General features: G+C 41.4%; 1 non-coding gene across 1 annotated transcript; it reads left to right on the top strand.

Annotated features, from left to right (window-relative positions):
- The first annotated feature begins 1,879 nt into the window (after positions 1-1,879).
- On the top strand, positions 1,880-1,986 carry LOC120274198. The gene has a single exon (XR_005540733.1). It is a non-coding gene; the product is annotated as a small nucleolar RNA R71 (small nucleolar RNA).
- The last annotated feature ends 20,313 nt before the right edge of the window (positions 1,987-22,299 follow it).

Here is a 22,299-nt window from a genome sequence, read left to right as displayed (position 1 = left end):
TTGGAAACACGATGAGCAAAATCTCTTGAGGATAGGGATGAATTGTCAGGCTTGGGACCGCTAGTAATGATTCACCCAGTTTGTTCGGTTCACGCACGTCTCCAATAGCCTTGGAGCATTTCCGGTGGCGTCTCCTAGCCCTCTTCAATTTCCTTAGCACCTTCTTCAAGATCCCCGGGGTTGATGTTACTTCTTCCATCAAACCACGTATCATTACCTCTTTATTGTCCTCCTCTTGGTCGAACAAGCTTCGTTTGGATCCGGAATGAACATCTCCTACATGTGTTCATCAACAATCTCATTAGTAGTGTGTAGAAAATACAAAGTATCATCTAAATCAAGAGAATGCCGCATGGCTTCAGCAAGGCTGTATGTGAGCTTATCATCTCCAACTCTCAAAGTTAGCTCTCCACCGTCCATGTCAATCAATGCCTTGGAAGTCCGCAAAAATGGCCGCCCAAGTATCAAGGGTACATCCGCAGCCTCATCGACGTCTAGCACTATGAAGTCAACCAGAAAAAATGTACTTTTCTACCTTGACAAGAACGTCCTCGATAATACCTCTCGGATGTCTCACCGTTCAGTCCGCTAGTTGCAAAGTCATCCGAGTAGGTCTAGGCTCACCCAAGCCTAGCTTTTGAAAGAAGGTGTCTGGCATGATGTTGATCCTAGCCCCTGAGTCCACCAATGCCATTTCTTCACCTAGATTGAAAATATTACACGGAATGATGAAGCTTCCCAGGTCTTTCTTCTTATTCGGCATGTTCTTTTGCAAGACCATCGAGCAAGTGCATCTATGGTCACTGAAGCACTCTTCTCTAACTTCCTCTTATTAGTCAACAAGTCTTTCAAGAATTTTGCATACTTAGGCATTTGGTCCAATACCTCAATAAAAGAAATATTGATGTGGAGTTGCTTGAACAAACTGAGGAACTTCTTGTACTATTCATCCCCTTGGTTATTCTTCAATCTAGAGGGATAAGGGATCCTTGGCCTGAAAGGTGGAGGTGCCACCTCCTTCTCTTTGCTTGTTCTCTCTTCAACCTCTATAACCTCGGGTGCGTGTTCATTTGGCTTCTCACTTGCAAGCCTACCGTCGACCTCACAACCACTTCTTAAAGTAATCGCCTTTACATGCTCTCTAGGGTTCATCTCGGTATTACTCAGCAAACTTCCATGTGGCCTTTCCGATAAGGACTTCGCAATCTGCCACACTTGATTTTGAAGATTATGTAAGGAGGCGGTATGGTTGCGAAGTGTAGCCTTAACTGATTCAAACCTTGTATTTGACGATTGCACAAACCTAGTGAAGGGCTTCTCCAAATCGGTTATTCGGATCTCCAAACCTGAAACTCTGTTTTCCACATTTGGGCCTTGTTGTTGGAAACCCGGTGGCCCCATGGCTTTTTGTGGACCTTGGTTGCTCCATGAGAAATTGGGATGATTCTTCCAACCCGGATTGTAGGTGTTGCTGTATGGGTTCCCTTGAGTCCTCATGCCATTACCTACAAAATCGACATTCTCAACCGAAGATGCATCACCAATAGATATCGGGCAATCAGAGGGAGCATGACCTCCACCACACCCAGTGCAAGTAATCACGGATGCTACACTGTTCAAAGTTAGAAGATCTAACTTCTTACTCAATGATTCCACTTAAGCTGCCAACGAAGTCACTACATCTATCTCATGGAGACCGACCACCTTTTTCTTCTCCCTAGCATTCCATTAGTAGCTGTTTAACCCCATTTCTTCAATTAATTGACGGGCCTCACTGGGGGTCTTGCTAGCTAAGGTACCTCCTACAGCCGCATCCAAGAGTTGCCTTGTATTCGGATTCAGATCGTTGTAAAAGGTTTGAACAATCATTCACTCCGATAATCCGTGTTGCGGGCACTTTCTCAGGAGCTCCTTGAACCTTTCCCAAGTCTCAAATAGAGACTCCAATTCCAATTGTACAAAGGATGAGATCTGATTCCTAAGCTTTGCAGATTTTCCGGGGGTGAAATAACGGCCAAGAAAAGCTTCTACCATCTTCTCCCATGTGGTAATTGATGCTCTCGGTAATGAGTGTAGGCACTGCTTCGCTCTCCCTTTCAAGGAAAATGGGAAGGCCCTCAACTTGATGGCATCATCCATTACCCCATTTATCTTCATCATATAACACACCTCGAGAAAGTTCTCTATATAACTGTTTGGATCCTCATCAGCCAAACCATTGAACTGTGCGGATTGCTGCAATATATGGATTAATGTCAGCATCAGCTCGAAGTTCTGAGCTATAATCGGATAATGTCCGCTGCTGCTCATTCTATTCCGCAATGTTTTCAGATTCTTCTACTTCCAAATCAGCTAGATTAGACTGTTCTTACACAGGTTTTTTCCCTTTTCTTTTAAGTGTACGTTCAAGCTCGGGATCTCCTTCAATCAGTATGAAGGGATTCCCTCGGGTCATAACCTGGAGCTGCCCCCAAAAAGAAAGAAAAAGAAATCAGAACAATGATAGAAAAGAAGATATGAAATAGAATGAATGAATAGCTAAGAAAATAAAGTGTGAAGTATCTCTAAATGCCTACACCCCAGCAACGGCGCCAAAAGCTTGACACGTCCGAATATGCGTGTAAACCGCAAGTGCACATGTGTCGAAGTAATAATCCCAGATGAGTGGGTATTGTATCCACAGAGAGTAGGGAATAAAGGCACTTAAGTTGTTTCTTAACTAATATGGAAGATGAATAGTGATAAGTGTGACAAGATTCAATTCTCAAAAGTTAAAACAACGAGAAGGAGAGCGCAAGTAAAGAAGAAGGTAAGGCAATCGATAAAGATGGGGTACCCGGATATTATTCCACCTAGGACAATTGTTTAAAGTGCAAGAAACCTCTATTATGCTTCCTAATTAATGCAATAGTGAGTCGTGAAAATCCTTAATTACATCGTCCTAAATCTAAGGTTAACCATGCCTAACTCTGTACATGTCTCGGAGAAGAAATCGAACAATCTCAACATCTCACACTCGCATAGAATTGCAATAAGATCTAGGGATCCCAAATGATAAACCATATTCCTATGTATAGACCTAACCCTTTGGTCCAGGTGAAAGATCCCTAGCCACAACTAAGCCCTTGATGCTAAAATCAATTCAACTCTTCACTCTGTTGTACTCGCTATTAAGCCCCAGCGGAAGGTCATCCCTTAGCCCATTCACTCTACTATGCCCATAAAGAACTCTTGGAATGTGGAAGTAGGATAGATCACACCGGAGGTAAATGGGGACGCTCCGCTACTTCTCGACTCACCCTCTCAACCCTCTCCAATCTAGCTTTGTCTAACTCTCATGTTGTGACACTCACTCACAAGACTTACCAAGAGGAACTCTCAATCCTAGTCACTCTAGGAGAGTATTCATAAAATCAAGCATACAAGATTGGAACTCACAATAAACATCAATTAATTCAAAGCATAATAAAGAGATTCAATGAAACGAATACATTCTACGGTTCACAAATAACCAAGTACCAACTAGAGGTTTAGCTCTCCATGGAGCTAGATACAATCAATGAAATCGAATGTAAAAACAAAGCGTCCATAGAAAACCCCAATCGTTAGTCGTGACAATGGCCTTGAGAGAGTCCTCTACCGTCGCAAGGGTCCCCTTGTCCGGCCTAGGATACACCTCGCTGGATCGGTGCCGACGAAAGCTCTCCCACTAACCTTCCTCTAAACGGGGCATGATGTCAGAGCCTTAAAACCTCTCTAAAGCCCTAGCTCTCTCGAATTTATGCTTTCATCGAGGTAACGCAAACGGCCACACGTTTACGTCGTGGATCACTTTGCTTCTTCAATAACGGACATGTTGGTGGTGATCTTGTTCTATATGCACAAGTCGGAATGCTTGAATGTGACTGCCCTTGTGCTCCTCCAAATAGTTGTACTAGCTTGACTACACGGAGGTTGGCACACATTCCCACATCTCGAACCAGACCTATGTCTTCGCGTTTGAACCTTAGCAAGATTTCCTCCAAAATCGGTGCATTGTGCTCCACGTTGGCTTCTTTCCTTCATACTCGGCCTCACAACCCTACATGCACGAAAGTAACATAAAAACACAAATATTAGTGTAAAAACCCGAGAAAAGTAATGCTCAACACAAGGAAAGAACACTTCATATTCTTATCACACAAGCACTTTTCATGAAGCCTTGGGTTTTCCTTATGGGTAACATTACAACCAAGAAGAAGCACACAAGCCAACTGGAGAAATTACATACCTATTATTTTAGCAAGTACAATAGCACTTTACAAAAATTTTGGTAGAAATCCCAAGGAGCTTGCAGGCATCCTCACGGCCGTGAGCCAAGTTGTGAAGTTATTCTGAGAAGAAATTTAAAGAGGGGTTATGGCATTGTTTTGGGACATCTTTTGATCTTCGGCCTCTTGGGTCACCACCCCAACTCTCTTGGGGGCTATTTCTGGCGATCTACTGTGCAAGGCTTAACCAAGGGGGAGGAAAACATCAGAGGAAGAGATAGGAGGAAAATCCAAGGCATCAAAGCATTATTTGAGGAGAGATTCTGGTGAACCTTCAAGATCTGCATCTATCCAAAAGGACCTAAAGCTAGAGGGACTATTTCATACTATTTTTCTTGTTTATTTGTTCCTCGGAGTTGTATTAGTGCTCCTCTTTCATGAGGAACTAACTTATTTATGGTTTGGACATGATGAACTTTAGTGTTGTTTTGTTATAATTTGGATGATCATCTTTGTTTATGTATAGCTGGATATTGTATTTTTTTTATGGGATCTTGTAGTTTGTGGTTCTTGCTATGTGTTATTTGATATTATGGATTGCATGAGAACTCTGTGGTTCAAATTTTAGGTTCTATATTGATGCACGGGAGGTGTCCTTGTATTAGACTCACATAGCTTTAAAGAGATACATGTACTAGTACACCAAGGGATTCGGGTACTTGGTATCCTTCCCACCATTAAGATTGGACCTATGTATTGAGTATTGATCCTAATTAGTGATTTCCCAAAACTTAATGCAATCATAGGAGGATTTGGCTGGAAGGCATTCTCAACCAATACTTCTGTGTAATTAGGGGTAATCACTGAGAGATCCAAGAGTACCTACTTTTGGAGTCTCTTAGTCCGAACTACCATCATAACATATCATCCTATGTTCTGAGCTGAATGACAACCCTAAGTGGATTCCTTGTCCAAATCACCCCTTCTTGTGTTTGGTTCTCCCTTGAATGCCAATTATGTGTAGTAGTAGTCCAGATTTCATTTTAGTTACTTCTTTCTCTTGTTGTAATTATTGCTCATCATTTGAAGTGTTAGGCTAGGAAATAGATGAAAGGGAAGTAATACTAGCTCTTTGGCCCCTTGGAATACAACCCTTGTGTCACACACAAGGTATTACTTAATGACCCTATACACTTGTGGGTGTTCGCAACAAGTTTTTGGCACCATTGGTGGGGGCACAAGGGATACTAGGAATAGCTATAGTCTATTGCTCTAGCCATTTGTCTTTCCTTTTGTAAATATTTGTCTTCGTATGTGTCCTATAACCTTTTTATACATATTTATTTATTTTCATTCTTCTTGATTTCTTTGATAGCTTATTGATGTTAGTTTTGTTTGTTTACGGAGGGAGATGGATTTTCAAGAAAAATCGTTGGCCCCAAAAATCTATGCACTTGAGAAAAAGTTGAAAAAATTTTGTTACGATGAAAGCAAACCAAGGAAATCCACAACAACAAAGACCACCATAGCCCCAAGGCCTCCAATTTTAGCCCCAGCATCAAGTGAAGAAATTCACCACTGAGGATGTTGTAGCAAATTTTAGAATAAAAACACCTGGTTTGATAAATTTGACACTGTATTGAGAAATGTCAAAGTTTCAATTCAAGCTCTTGATAACCAAGTTGGGCAACTTGCTAGGGTGAATTCTGAGTGCTTCTGAGGTAGTCTTCCAAGTAACACTGAAAATAATTCAATGGAGCATTTGTAGGTCTTCACCTCTAGGAGTGGGAAACAAGTTGAGGAAAGGGCCGAAGAAAGCCTAAGTGTCATGGAAGGTGGGGTAAAGCAAGATAAAGAGGATGACGTCATGGCAATGAAAAGATGTGAGGAAGTGGAAGAAACTCAATTGATCACAATTAAAGAAGCTACTTGCCTGAACATTGATCATTCCATCAATCATTCAATAATTTTCAAGTGCAAAAAAAATTCCGGGAATTGTGTTTGAAGATGTGGGTAGGAGGCTAAAGCCATCGATGAACCCACCTATGTCAAGCTTAGGAAATTCCAAACCAACATTTTTCCTTGTAGGCCCAAGAAAATTTTATGGGCAATTTATAATCACCGAACCAAGGTTGAGAGGAAAAATGTGGGTAGGGGATTTAAGCCACCCAATGACCCATCCATGCTAATCTTGAAAAAATCTCAACCAATTTTATTCCCTTGGAAGCTCAAACATTTCTTATTGTTTATGAAAGGTAATTTGCAAAGAGTAAAGGAAGAAGATGTGGGTAGGAGGTTGAAGCCATCCTAAGACCCACCCCTGCCGAGCTTGAATAATTCTAGACCAAACCTTTTTCCATGGAGGCCCAAGCAACTTGGTGGGTTGCTCAAAGGAATTATGGCTGTGGCTAAAGAGGAAGCGGGGAGGATGTTCAAACTAACCAAGGATCTGGCCAAATTAAGATTGCAAAATGCTCAGCTCAAGCTTTCTTCCATGGAGGCCAAAAGGTAATTCATGCATGACCTCCACCTTGGCACCATCCCGGAAGGTATGCTTTATTTTTCTTGGTAATTATTATTCCACTTCTAGCTCCATGAGGTAATAAAGAAGTACATTAAGCTAATGACATTAAAAAAATGCTTCTTGTGAGACAACCCAAGTTTTAAATTCATATTCTTGCATTTTTTGTATTCTAGTTGTGTGATAGATTGTTGTGTTGTTGTATTTTTCTATTCTTATTGTCATTTGAATGTTAGATTGTTGGCTTGTTTGTTTTAGCTAAATTCATGCTTGTGCTTGAATTTCTAATTTTTTTCCTTTGATTTGGTGTTGTTTGATTGCGTTCCATCGCATATTTCGTTGTGGTAAGCATTGTAAATCAAACTTGCTAAATTTGCAAGGGAGTTCTTGGTTGAAATCATCATTTTCAGGTCCTTGTGGGTGTCCTTGCGCTCGCAAGGCCACCCATGAGGTTTTCCTTAGAGCCCTTGAGGGTATCTTTAACCCACAAGGGCTCCCGCAAGACTTTCACAAGAGGGCAGCAAGCTTGCTCGCAAGGACCTCAGGTACCCCTTATATTGGGCTACCTCTTCACTATTTTCTTCATATCTTCCTCATATCTTCCTCATTTCTCCTCCGTTTTCCTTCATTTTTTCTTTGTTGTTCTTAATTTTTCCTCCTCTTCATTCCTCTTTTACCTCTTGCAACTTGGATCTAGTTGTTTATTTGAGGTTTCACCATCTATTTCACCGAACTTCATCGACTTAAGTTTTGAAGCCTTAACTTTTGTTATGAAGCATACTCAATTTTTCTCCTTGGTTATGCATGCTTATATTGCTTCAAATTTTGGGAATTCTAGCTTGGTTGTTTTATCTTTGATTTGTTTAAATTTTTAGGGATTATTTGTAAATTTTCAGACTTCAAAACAAGGGGAAACTATGGCTCGTTCAAGTCTATCCTACAATAACTTTTGAATGGTTATTTCCTTGAATTTCTTTGACACTTGTAGTATCCTTATAAATCCCCAAAAACACTTGCAATATAAATATTTGGACATCTTTATATTGATTGAGAAAAGAACTTGCATGGAGTCATGTTTTCATATTTTTGTTTATCTTAGTTTGTTTTTGTGCTTGCTTCCTACTTATAAAATGGTGAGAAGAGATATGCTTGTTGATCTTTGCAGGACTATTATGAAATGAGCTTCATTCTCACCATCCCTCAAGGATTGAACTTACTCCCATGTTCACACACATATTGCAAATTCGTCACCAACAAAATGTGGAAGTATCTCTATATCCTCCCCTTATTCTTTATTGCTTTTATCAACCATGTACTACTATTCTATGTACATTAAGGGCAATGTATGACTCTAGGTGTGGGGATGGGGTATTTCATACTTATACATGCTTGACCTACCTATGATAGCTATGATACATGGTTAAGAAGTTCCTAGCTTGAAAGAATGATAGCTGTTAGATTTCTTCGTTATCTGTGCTCGAATGGAAGTCTTGCTTCATCTCTAGTGCACCTTTAGACTTTATCTCAAAAACTTTCACTTTGTACACTACGGCTGACCCATCACCTCGATATTGGCATTAGATTGTTAAATTCAACTCTCAATGGTCATTTAAAAACTTTTGGTTCTCTTATTTTTTTCTCTTTAGCATTAAGTGAAGTTGCAGTAGGTAATATAGTAGGAGACATGCTTATTTATACTTAATAAAAAGAGTCTATGACAGTATCCCTTTGGTAGTGAAGCATGAATGCCTATATGTAGATCTATAATCGAGTAAGCTGAGAGGCTCTTTTTCTTAATCAGCATGTGCATCCTCTAGAAAGATTTTATACAGTCTACATTAGTCAGACTCGAATATAAAAAAAATCTCTATTGATCTAGTGGAACCTGTCTTATATTCACATAGGGGCTAAAGTTTTACTTATGAACTGAAGAATTCTTGATTGATTATTGAGGTTGTCTTTAGCATTTCTAACGATGGTTATCATTGAGTGTGGGGTGAATGGACATCCCTAGGTAGGAAGTTTACACACACTCACAGGAGGACTCTAGATGAAACTAGACTATCATTATTTGATTACTTCTAGAACAACTCACTTTCTTGATTTCTTTTCATTTGTGCTTGTGGAGTTCTTTACTTTTGAGCTTGAGGTCATAGATTTAGCTATTTATCTTCTTGCCCCTATTCTTCATGTTTGTTTGCTTGAGGATAAGCTAACAATTAAGTGTGGGGATGTTTGATAAGCGCCTAAATGTATGTATTTTATACTTATATATTTTGTACTATTCATGAACATTTTGATAAATTGATGCCCTTTCTATAGTTTAATCATTTTTATTTGTTTCATAGGACTAGACAAAGCCTAGGTAAGCCCAAGAACGGATTCAAGAAGAAATCTACACCAAAAAGGGCATTTTAGGGAGTCAAGCACTATAGTGATACTATAGCAAGCACTGAAGTACAATGGGATAAAGAATTTGTGAAGCTTCATGGTTTCCTTATGGCCAACATTATGGTTGTAAAGAGGCCTGCAAGCTAACTGGTGAAATTGTGTACCTATACTCCAGTTGATTTTTGCAGAAATCCTAAAGAGCTTGCGGGCATCCTCATGGCGTGAGCCAGGCCTTGAATCTATACCGAGAAGACCTTTAAAGAGGGTTTAGGGCATTGTTTTGGGTCATCTTTTGTTCTTTAACCCCTTGGGCCACTGACCCATCTCTCTTGGGGATGATTTCCAGTGATCTACTATTCAAAGATTCACCAAGAGGGAAGCAAACATCAGAGGAGGAGATAGGGGAAAGATCGAAGCCATCAAAGCATCATTTGAAGAGGGATTCCAGTGAGCCTTCAAAATCTTCATCCATCAAAAAAGATCTAAATCAACAGGGACTGTTTCATACTTCATTTCTTGATTATTTGTTCCTTGGAGTTTTATAAGTGTTCCTCATTCACGAGAAACTAACTTATTTGTGACTTTGGACATGATGAACTCTAGGTTGTTTTGTTGTAATTTGGATCATCATCTTTGCTGATGTATTGTTGGATGTTGGATTTATTTAATAGAATCTTATAATTTATGGTTCTCTCTATGTGTTCTTGCATATTTTGGATTGCATAAGCACTCTATGGTTCAAATTCTAGTTTGTACTAAGAGCATAGGCTACTCCCTTATATTAGACTCACATAGCTTGAATGGAGTCCATGTACCAGTATACTGATGGATTCTGGTATTTGGTACCCCTCCACCCATTTGAATTGGACCTAAGTATTGAGTATCAATCCTAGTTAGAGATTTTCCGATACTTAATGCAATCATAGGAGGATTTGGCCAGAAGAAATTCTGGACCAATACTTGTATGGGACTAGGGGTAATCACTGAAGAATTCGCGATTACCTACTTTAGAATACTCTTGGCCAAAACTACCATTACAACATATCATCCTGAGTTCAGGGCTTAATGACAACCATAGGGGGATTCATTGTCCAAACCACTGCTTCTTGTGTTTGGTTTTCCCTTGAATGTTCATTGTGAGTAGTAGTAGTCCGGATTTCATTTTAGTTAGTTATTTCTCTTTTTATGATTATTGTTCATAATTTGAAGTGTTAGGTTAGGAAATAGATGAAAGGAAAGTAATAGTAGCTCCTTGGCCCTGTAGAATACTACCCATGTGTCACACACAAAGTATTACTTTATGACTCCAGGCACTTGCCGGTGTTCACATGAATCACATCACATGTATGTCCTATTGATTATAAACATTTTATAAAAGTATTTGATCCATTAGTTTGTGAAACCTCGTTGCATGGTTTTGTCTCGAAATACTTGTTAAACCTTTGTATATGAGTACATGTTGTTGTTTTCATTACTTCACTGCATGTTTGCAAATCTCTTGAATTGTATTCATTGTTGATGTTATTGAATATCAGGTATTTGTTTTACTTCAACTACATGTAAGTGTTTTTTTTATGCTCTGTGATTGTGTTGAATATTGTTGATTCTAGGTATGTTGGTCAGCCTTACGGTGTCCCAAGAGTTGACTGGTGGGGTATCCCTTATCAGGATTATCATGGCTGTTGTTGCATCCCAAGGACCCATGTGTCGAGGCATGACAAAAAACATGTTGGTGCATGGTGCAATGGGTGATTTTTCTAGCTCCAAAGCAAAGAAAATTTCAGAAATGAAGAAATAAGCCTTGGAGCCACAATTTAAAACAAGAATAAAAAACAAATCACAAGAGAAGAATCATGTACATGCCAATCAAGAAAGAAATCTTACCGATAAAGCTTATATTAAAGCAAAAATGCAAATGCTGGAAGATGCTTTTAAAATCCTTGAAAAGATAGAGAAATCAGGTTTTAGAAGCCAAAGTGTGTGGGAGGTGTGTTTGAGGCTTAGAGAAGATGAGAGTTGAAGAAGAAGAGCAAAAGGCTTATAACTTGGCTAAGAATTTCAGCCCAAGTCAAGAAAAAAATAAACCCCACGGCCATGGGTTTGTGATCCACCACCATGGGCCTTACAGCCCATCAAGAAACTCAGTTTTAGAACAATCCACGACTGTGGGTTTCAAACCCATGGTATTGGGCTTTACAACCTATTAAAAAAAATTCCAGATTTGAAAACCCACAGCCATGGGACCGTGTACTCTTCTAAAAACTAAGAAAATTGGTTCCCACGACCATGGGAATGATAAAATAAATTTTCCATGGCCATGGACTCATTAAAAGCTTGACAAAAACATGCAAAAGTAGAGTAGATGCAAGAAAATAACTCTCTTACAAACCAAACTATAGAAATTTCATAAATACGCCAATCTCACCAAATGAAACCAAATTCTCTAAATAACTCATGAAATCCATCCTTGACATGATCATGGACATGATTAAATACAAATGCACCAAAAAATCTATAAAATTCATTGACTAACCAAAATAAGATGATAAAACCACAACATCCATCCTTATTGCTGCATAAATTAAAAACCAACACAACAACTAAATTGAAAACTTGGGTATCCACCCAAGAAGCTCTTGTTTTACATCATGAGCTTAACATACCTCTTTCTTACCTTATGGGGGCTTGAAAAGAGTGTGATCCTCTAGGCTACAAATTGTATAACTACTTCCCATGAAACACTAATTGATTTGCCGAGGTGGAGTATTTGTTGGAGGCTTCAACCATTTTACCTTTGGACTCCTAGGAAACAAATTAGGTTGGGAATTGTCCAGGATTTGCATAGGTGGGTCCTTGAATGGTTGAAGTATTCTATCCACATCTTCTACAGTTCCCAACTTCTCTTTCTTAGATTTTATGAGTTGATAAATCCCAAAGAAAGTTGATTGCTCCATTGACTTATGGTTTGCTTCTTCTTGTAATTTTCCAGCTCCAAACAAACATGTATGCAGCAAACCTCCTTGTTAAATATCTTGATCACAAGCATACTGTCCATTCAAGCAATACTGAATCTAAAAATGAGGTTATTTTTTCTTTTCAATTTCTATAGCAAAATCTTCATTTTCCCCACTTCATCAATGTTGTTCATTGCGCCATCATATTTTAAGAAACTTGAAGTAATTGTTCATATTCTTCTTGTTCCTTGGACAGTATTCCACATATCTCCCTATTTGATTGTCAAGATTGTTCACGGAGATTGTAGTGCACCTTAGTACATCCTTAATATTTTGGAAATGGGCATCAGATGCTTGGATAAATTTTGATAAAATTTTTTCCAATCTAAGTACATCCTCTTCTAGTGGCTCCATCCATTAGAAATCTTGCTTGAGGTGTTTCCCAATGTTGTCTATCCATACTCCATGAAAACAGTTTGGTAGCTTCCTTGTCTTGGATGATATGTGTTGCAATATTGACAGGGCTCCCCACAAGTGCACGGAGTTATCGAAGTAATAAATCCCAGGTGAGTGGGGTATCGTATCCACAGGAAAAAGGGAATAAAAATACTTAATTTGCTTCTTAACTATATGAAAGATGAATAGTCATATGTGTGACAAGATTCAATTCTCAAAAGTAAAACAACACGAAAGAGAGCAAAAGTAAAGGAGAAGGTAAGGAAATCGATAAAGATGGGGTACCCGGGTATTGATTCGCCTAGAAAAATCATTTCAAGTGCCAGAACTCTCTATTATGCTTCCAAACTAATGCAATGGTGAGTCAGGGACATCCTTTAATGCATGGCCCCAAATCTAGGGTTAACCAAGCCTAATCCTCTACATGTCCCGGAGGAGAGGTTGAACAACCTCTCAACCTCGCACTCGTAGGAAGGATTGCATTAAGCTCTGGGGATTCCAAGTGATAAATCTCTTCCCAATTGTAGACCTAACCCTTGGTCCAGAAGAAAGGTCCCTAACCACAATTAAGCCCTAGATGCTAAAATCACCTCAACGCTTCACTCCGTTCCACTCGCAACTAAGCCCTAGTGGAGGATCATCCCTTAGCTCATTCACTCTATTATGGCCGCAAAGAACTCAAGGAATAGAGGTAGAATTTATCACACCGCAGGGGAAAGAGGACGCTCCTGTAACTCTCGACTCATCCTCTCAACCCTCTCCAATCAAGCATTTTCTAACTCTCGTGGTGTGTAACTCACTCACAAGGGTTACCACATGAACTCTCAACCCCAGTGTCACTCTAAGGGAGTATTCAAACAATCAAACATTCAAGATTGGAACTCACAATAACATCAATTAATTGAAAGCATAATAAAAAGATTCAATGAAACTAATACATCCTAGGTTTCACAAATATCCAAGTACCCACTTGGGATTTAGCTCTCCATGGAGCACAATACAAACGATAATGAAATCAAATATAAAAAAAACAATCCATAGGAAAACCCCCTCAATAGTCATGGCAATGCTCTTGTTGAGAGTCCTCTACTCGTCGCAAGATCCTCTTGTCCGGTATAAGATACGCCTCGCCGAATCAATCCGACGGAGGTTCCCTTACCAACCTTCTCCCAAAGAGATGATGATGTCGGAGAAATAGAACCTCTCCAAATCCCTAGCCAATACCTCTCAAAACCCTAGCCGCAACCCTCTCTCAAGTTAGGGAAAAGATGGAGAAAAGAATGTTGAAATCAGAGCTGAAATTAGCCTTAAATAGGGTTAGAATCGGGATTCCACACTCCCCTGTGGATATTCCACACGGGCCTGTGGAATTAACACACGGCCGTGTGGAATTTCCACACACCCGTGTGGTTCCTCTGTTTTGCTCCTTCTTCGGCCGGGTGTGAACAATACCTGCTACTGTGATTGCTACAGCACCTGCTATAGTAATGGCATGAAATACTCCTGAATCCATGCTTTCATCGAGGTAACGTAAATGGGCACACGTTCACGTCGTAGATCATCTTGGTTCTTCAATAAACGGTCACGTTGGTGGAGATCTTGCTAAATATGCATAAGCCGGAATACTATGATGTAACTATCTTCGTGCCCCTCCGAATCATTGCCTTAGCTCGAATACAAGGAGGTTGGCACACATTCTATCATTCTAAACCCGACTCATGTCTCCCCGTTTGAGCCTTCTCCAGATCTCCCCAAATAATGCGTAAAATGATCTACAATGGCTTCTTTCGCAAATAATCGGCCTCACAACCCAACCTGCATAAAACTACTTAAATACACACGTATTAGTGCTAAAACCTAATAAATGTAATGCTCATCATAAGGAAAGAACGCTTCGCATTCTTATCGTGTAAGCACTTATCAAACTCCCCCACACTTAAGCTTTTGCTTGTCCTCAAGCAAAAGTTAAAACATTGTATGCATAGATGAAGGGGACTATTGGAAGTGCTTGGCTTTAGATTCACCAAAGCATGCAAAGAAAGTATTCTAATAGTAAAGGAAATTTCAACACTAAATACGAAAGAATCAATGCTCTAGCTAAAAACTTGAATCAAAAAGGACAACAAACCCAAAATCGTGTAAGTGTGTGAACTCACTCAAGTCAACCCAAAGTATAGTCCTCAAAGTTCTAGGTATAAGGGACTTATTTATCTACAAAGAGTACCAAACATTTCAAAAAGGGTAGTAGCTTCACACATCCTCTAAGATAGCCCTTTCCAAAGCGGCCGCTAAGGTGGCTTTCACACTTTCGAGGTGGTAGCTCTTTCAACCGGGGTGGTAGCTTTCACACATCCCATGAGATTGCTCTTTCTCTTAATAGGGCATAGCTAGTATCCGACTTATGAGAGTAGCTTCATACATCATGGATGGTAGCCCTTTCCACCCAACAAGCACAATTAAACGATAAAAACACTTTGTTCTTTCTTTCTTTTCCATTTCCTATTTTTTTTTCTAGTAAAGCAACACAAGAAACAAAACTAAAACTGGTCCCTTTAACCTTAGACTTGAGTTTCCAAAAGAGTTTAAAGAGTGAGAAGTGCACAAAATGTTATTCGTGCAAAAATTCCTAAAAATTCAAGCAAGAAGTAGAGCATGAGAACATTCAATGTTAAAAATTCTCCTAAACTCAAGAATACTGTCATTGCAACTAAGGTGAACCGCCATTGGCTATGTGAGTATATATATCAATCAAAATAGTGTAAAAGATATGTGCACTATGAAACTCCCCCCTCCCCCTGCCCCACACTTAAGTTGTACATTAACCTCAATGTTCACATACAAGCTCACTTATAATGTATATCAATCAAGAATGAATGTGGGAGAAGCAATCGAAACAATACTCCCCTGACTCCTAGTGTTGCATTTGATGGAGCTAAATCCTTGGAGGTGATGTTCTAACAGGTTGTGAGGCACACACAGCCAAGTGCCAAAGCACCTTGGCCGTGTCTATGACAAGTTCTCAATTCCCATGATGACAAGACCATCTGCATGCATAAACGAGGGGGTTCAGTAGAGCTCAATAAAAGAAAAACAAAACTCGAGTATATATAAGATAGAGCAAGAAATACAACTCAAGACAACAAAATGAAAATAAGCTCAGAAGGAAAGTCCTTTCTGAGGATAACATGCCCAAAATAAAATGCAAGTAAAACTAAAAGCAAGTCAAGTGTCAGCGCCAAGCTCTAGCTCCTCTGCTACTGGTGCTGGATCAAAAGGTGCTGGTGGGTCCAATGATGGTGATGCAAGGGGTGTCTGGAAGGTGCGCAGTCACACTACAAAATGTGCAGCAGCATCTCTCTGAAGGATTTGCTATAAAACGTCAAAACGCGCCATGAACTCTGTGAACTGTGCGGCCTGCGTCGCGCGCACCTCTGTTATCTCCACTTGTGCCTCAGCGATATCTACCCGTACTACCCCCACGGAACTCTCGACCCTCTCAAAACAATCATGGGCTCGAGATGGTGAGAACATATGTACCGGGGGTGGGTCCTCTATCGCCGTAGGTGTGTCAGTCTCCATCGGCATCGGTGACAAGATCCCCTTGCGTATATCCCACAAGTGCACGGGTTTGTCGAAGTAATAATCCCGGATGAGCGGGTATCGAATCCATAGGGAGTAGTGAATAAAAACACTTGATTCGCTTCTTAGCTATGTGAAAGATCAATAGTGATAAGTGTGACAATGATTCAATTCTCAAAGGTAAAAGTAACAAGTAAGAGAGCACGAGTAAAGGAGAAGGTAAAGCAATCGATAAAGATGGGGTACTCAGATACTGCTCCGCCTAGGACGATCGCTTCAAGTGCAAGAATCCTCTATTATGCTTCCTAATCAATGCAATAGTGAGTCATGGAAATCCTTCATTACATAGCCCCAAATTTAAGATCAACTATGCCTAACTCCATACATGTCGCGGAGGAGAAATTGAACAATCTCAACACCTCACACTCGCATAGAATTGCAATAAGCTCTAGGTATTCCAAGTCATAAATCTCTTCCTAATTATAGACCTAACCATTTGGTCAAGGTGGAAGGTCCCTAACCACAATTAAGCCCTAGATACTAAGATCACCTCAACGCTTCACTCCGTTGAACTCACAACTAAGCCCCAGCGGAGGGTCATCCCTTAGACCATTCACTCTATCATGGCCGCAAAGAACTCGAGGAACGGAGATAGAATCTATCACGTCGGAGGAGAAAGGGGACGCTCCTGTACCTCTCGACTCACCCTCTCAACCCTCTCCAACCTAACTTTGTCTAACACTCGTGGTGTGTCACTCACTCACAATGTTACCAACAAGAACTCTTAACCCTAGTGTCACTCTAGGGGAAATGTTCATACAATCAAGCATTCAAGGTTGGAACTCACAATAAACATCAATTAAATGAAAGCATAATAAAGAGATTCAATGAAACGAATACATCCTAGGGTTCACAAATACCCAAGTACCCACTAGGGGTTTAGCTCTCCATGGAGCTAAGTACAATCTAAAAAATAGAATGTAAAAGCAATGAATCCATAGAAAAATCCCCTCGATGGTCATGTCGATGGTCTTTTGGAGAGTCCTCTAGTCGTCGTCCATGGATTCCCCCGTCCGGTATATGATACGCCTCGACGGAAGCTCCCTACCAACCTTCTTCCTAAGGAATGATGAAGTCGGAGCCATAGAACCTCTCCAAAACCCTAGCCAATACCCCTCAAAACCCTAGCCGAAGCCCTCTCTCAAGTTGGGGAAAAGATGAAGAAGAGAATACTGAAATCGGGGCTGAATCGACTTTAAATAGGGCTGGAATCGGGCGACTACACGGGACTGTGGATTTTTTACACGCCCATGTGGAATTTCCACACGGGTGTGTATAATTTCCACACGCCCGTGTGGGTTCTCTGATTTTCTGTTTTCTGGGCCGGCTGTGAACAGTGATGCTACAGTATTTTACTATAGTGCTCTGCTACAGTATTCGGCCTGAATAGCTTCCCGAATCCATGCTTTCATCGGGGTAACGCAAACGGGCACACATTCACGTCGTGGATCACTTGCTTCTTCAATGATAGACAAGTTGGTGGAGCTCTTGTTCTATGTGCATAAGTCGAAATGCTCGAGTGTAACTGCCCTTGTGCCCCTCCAAATGGATGTGCCAACTAGAATACGAGGAGGTTGGCACACACTCTAGCATCTCACACCCGACCTATGTCTTCGGGTTTGAACCTTAGCAAGATTTCCTCCAAAATCGGTGCATTGTGCTCCACATTGGCTTCTTTCCTTTATACTCGGCCTCATAACCCTACCTGCATGAAAGTAACATAAAAGCACACATATTAGTGTAAAAACCTGAGAAAAGTAATGCTCAACATAAGGAATGAACCCTTCGCATTCATATCCCACAAGCACTTATCAATTGGCTGAGGCTCGGGGGCAGGCTGAGAAGCCTCTACATCATCACTCTCATTCTCAGCTATCTCTGGAGTCAGTAGAACCAAGGCATATACCCTCATCTGTACTCGGCGGATCATACCCATCAATCTTATCATCTCCAGACTTAGAGGAGCAGGAGTGCTCGTCCTCTCAGCCCCGCGAATCGCGTCCAAGAGGCCCATGCCCATGCTTAGTCTCGTAATGTAGGGGCATTAGAAGATCTCTCCCAATCTAGCATAATGCTCTTGATGATGAATGTACTCTTCAAGGATGTGCCCCAGATGAATCGGTATGCGTTGCACTATCAAAACAGATATAAAAGCTCCTACCGGCTTAGAACACCTGTGCTGTTACCACGGTCATTCACTGACCTACTCATAATGGCGTGTAAATATCGCTAAGTAGGTCGGGAAAGGCACGTGGCCTTGGACATCCCCGACTCGCACTGACCCTGACCACACAGCACTCGGTAGGCTCTCTGAGGGGTCAAATCTCCAGGATAATCAGTCGGTAGCTGAGAATACACATCAGTGTCCGTGAATGCCTCCTCGTATAGCCCAAGCAAGACTATGAACTGCGCGATGCTCAGGCAGTGGTGATGTCTAAACACTCTGAACTAGATGGTGTCCAAGCTGTCGAATCTCTCATACGATCTATCAAACTCAAATGACGACAAAACCTCCAGTGTGAGCTCACGAATGGCTGGCTCTCTAGTGGTCAATAACTGATTCCACCTCGCTAGTGAAACAAGGTCCTCGATCTCTTCAGCAAATTCATCCCCTGCTGTAACTCTCGGAGTATGCTACTGTCCAGATACTAAGTCTGTCCAAACCGAAGTCTCGACAGACGCACAAAATGAGCCTGATGCATGGGAATAGTGAAACTCATACCCTCAGACTCGGAGGATGACTCCCGCAGCCGTTTCTCTGCTTGCTTCTTTGACCTAGGTGCCATATCTTGCAATTTTTCAAAGGAAATCAATCAAACAAGATGGATAAATTATGCTGTAGAAATCCACACGGTCGTGGGGAATTTCTGCATGCTTGTGTGGATCTATAGGGCGTGAAGAACCGCACGGCCGCGCCTCAAAAATCCAACAAACACTTCTAAAACTATTCTAACTTCATTCTAAGCATGCTCATACAATCTAATTGCAAAAACGAAGCATTCTTAGCATGTTCATCAATTAGAATCAAGAATTGGCAAAGAAAATCAAAGATAGGGGCTTACCGATGAGTTGAGATGAGGAGAATAGGAATAGGCCAGATAACCAAGTAAAAATCCTCCAAATTCGGCATCACGAGGTCGGAAATCAATGCTAGAGTATTCTGAAGAGAGTAGAGAGGATGTAGATGAAGAGAAACAAGTCTTCTTTAAAAAGAACTCGTGCCCCTTGGAGTTATGTATATCCGCACGGGCGTGCGGAAATTCTACATGCCCGTGTGTCTCCATAGTGGAGAGCTACAGGAGCATACGCACGCCCCTGTGTACTCTCGAGATTGCTCTTACTGTCTCTGAAAACACTCGCATGGGCATATGGAAATTACCCACGCTCGTATGCCCGACCAACAGGGGAAGCCGCACGCCCCTGTGCACTCTCTGTCCAACCGAGAGAAAATCACTAAGTGTTTCGCATGCCCATGTGGAAATTCTGCACGGTCGTGGATAATCACAGGCCCAACTCACAGGGGCATTCGCACGCCCAAGTGAGCTCTCAGGATGGAGAGGGGATCGTCTGTAGAAATCCGCATGGGCATGCGGAAAATACCCACGTCCGTGCGTTGGTCACAAGGTTGCCCACAGGAGCGAGTCCACGCCCCTGTGTGCTCTCGGGAAAAATTCCCAGCTTTCTGCAGAACAATGCACACCCATGTGGTAATTTTGCACGGCCGTGCGATAATCGCAAGGTCGCTCACAGGGGCGAGTCCACGCCCCTGTGCCTTCTCTAGATGAGCTCGCAATACAACCCCACGGGTGTGTGGAAATTCCACACGCCCGTGCGTTTTCTCTGGATGACTTGAAAAACTCTGCAGGTTTGCAGAAATTTTTTGAACATGTTTACAAATTCAGAGCCTGCTTTTTTATTCAATAATTACCAATGAAAAACAATAGAAACAAGCTCAAACGAATAAATCTTCACGAAATCCACATGAGAACACACGATGACATAGAAATCCACCAAAATGAAAACATCAAAAGCATCTGAACATGAAGACACCAACACTTAACAAGTTATTCATGCAAAACTAAACTATAACTGGGAAAAATAGTAAACACTTGGGTTGCCTCCCAAGAAGTGCTTGTTTAACGTCACTAAGCTTGACGTACCTCATCTTACCTCACGGGGGTTCATAGATGAAAGTTGTCCTCTTAGCCATGGCTTGAAAGCATGATGAGCAATGTCTCTTGAGAGTAGAGGGTGAATTGTCGGGCTTGGGACTACCTAGAAATGGTTCATCGTTCGGTTCGCGCACACCTCCAACAGTCTTGGAGTGTTTCCGGTGGCATCTCCTTGCCCTCTTCATCTTCCGGAGCACGTTCTTCAAGATCTCCGGTGTAGACGGTACTTGTTCAGTCGAACCAAGCATCATTACTTCTTCAATTTCCTCCTCTTGGTCGAACAAACCCTCATACGGGTCCGGATTGAACATTTCCTGCATGTATTCATCAACAATCTCATCAGTAGTGTCTTAAAAATACAAAGTATCATCAAAATCAAGAGAATGTCGAATGGCTTCAGCAAGGCGGTATATGAGCTTGTCATCTCCGACTCTCAAAGTTAGCTCCCCGCCGTCCATGTCAATCAATGCTTTGGAAGTCTGCAAGAACGGTCTCCCAAGTATCAAGGGTACATCCACATCCTCATCGACGTCTAGCACTACAAAGTCAACCGGAAAAATGTACTTGTCCACCTTAATAAGCACGTCTTCAATAATGCCCCTCGGATGTCACACCGTTCGGTCCACCAATTGCAAAGTCATCCAAGTGGGCCTAGACTTGCTCAAGCCTAGCTTTTAAAAGAAAGTGTATGGCATGACGTTGATGCTAGCCCCTGAGTCAGCCAATGCCATTTCTTCATCTAGATTGCCAATATTATATGGAATGGTGAAGCTTCCCGGGTCTTTCTTCTTGTTCGACATGTTCTTTTGTAACACCACCGAGCAAGATGCATCTAAAATCACTGAAGCACTCTCCTCCAACTTCCTCTTCTTAATCAACAAGTCTTTCAAGAATTTTGCATACTTAGGCATTTGAGCTAATGCCTCAACAAAAGGAATATTGATGTGGAGTTGCTTGAACAAACTCAGGAACTTCTTGTACTGTTCATTCCCTTGGTCATTCTTCAATCTAGAGGGATAAGGGATTCTCGGCTTGAAAGGTAGGGTTGCCACCTCCTTCTCTTTGCTTGTTACCTCTTCAACCTCTAAAACCTCAGGTGTGTATTCTTTTGGCTTCTCACCCGGAAGCCTACCTTCAACCTCACGACCACTTCTCAAAGTGATCGCCTTCACATGCTCTCTAGGGTTGGTCTCGGTATTGCTCGGCAAGCTTCCATGTGGCTTTTCCGAGAGAGACTTCGCAATCTACCGCACCTGATTTTCAAGGTTATTCAAAGAGGCGGTGTGATTGTGAAGTGTAGCCTCAACTGATTCAAACCTTGTATTTGAAGATTGCACAAATCTAGTCAAGGCCTTCTCCAAATCATTTATTCGGGTTTCCAAACCTGAAACTCTGTTTTCCACGTTCGGGGTTTGTTGTTGGAAACCAGGTGGCCCCATGGCCTCTTGTGGACCTTAGTTGCTCCACTAGAAATTGGGATGATTTTTCCAACCTGGATTATAGGTATTGCTATATGGGTTTCCTTGAGTCCTCATGCCATTACCTACAAAATCGACGTTCTCAACCGAAGATGCATCACCAATAGAGATCGGGCAATTGGAGAGAGCATGTCCTCCACCACACCCGGTGCAAGTACTCACGGCCGCCACTCTGTTTGAAGTTAGAAGATCTAACTTCTTACTCAAATTTTCCACTTGCGCCGGCAATGAAGTTACTGCATCTATCTCAAGAAGACCGGCCCCTTTTTCTTCTCCCTGGCATTCCATTGGTAGCTGTTTAAACCCATTTCTTCAATAAGTTGACGGGCCTCATTGGGGGTCTTGCTACCTAAGGTATGTCCTGCTGTCGCATCCAAGAGTTGTCTTGTACGCGGATTCAACCCGTTGTAAAAAGTCTGAACAATCATCCACTCCGGG

Source organism: Dioscorea cayenensis, chromosome 12 (genome assembly GCF_009730915.1).
Source record: "Dioscorea cayenensis subsp. rotundata cultivar TDr96_F1 chromosome 12, TDr96_F1_v2_PseudoChromosome.rev07_lg8_w22 25.fasta, whole genome shotgun sequence".
NCBI classification, from domain to species: domain Eukaryota; kingdom Viridiplantae; phylum Streptophyta; class Magnoliopsida; order Dioscoreales; family Dioscoreaceae; genus Dioscorea; species Dioscorea cayenensis.
The sequence above is the reverse complement of the archived record's forward strand: the minus strand, read 5'-3'. Positions and strand labels throughout refer to the sequence as shown.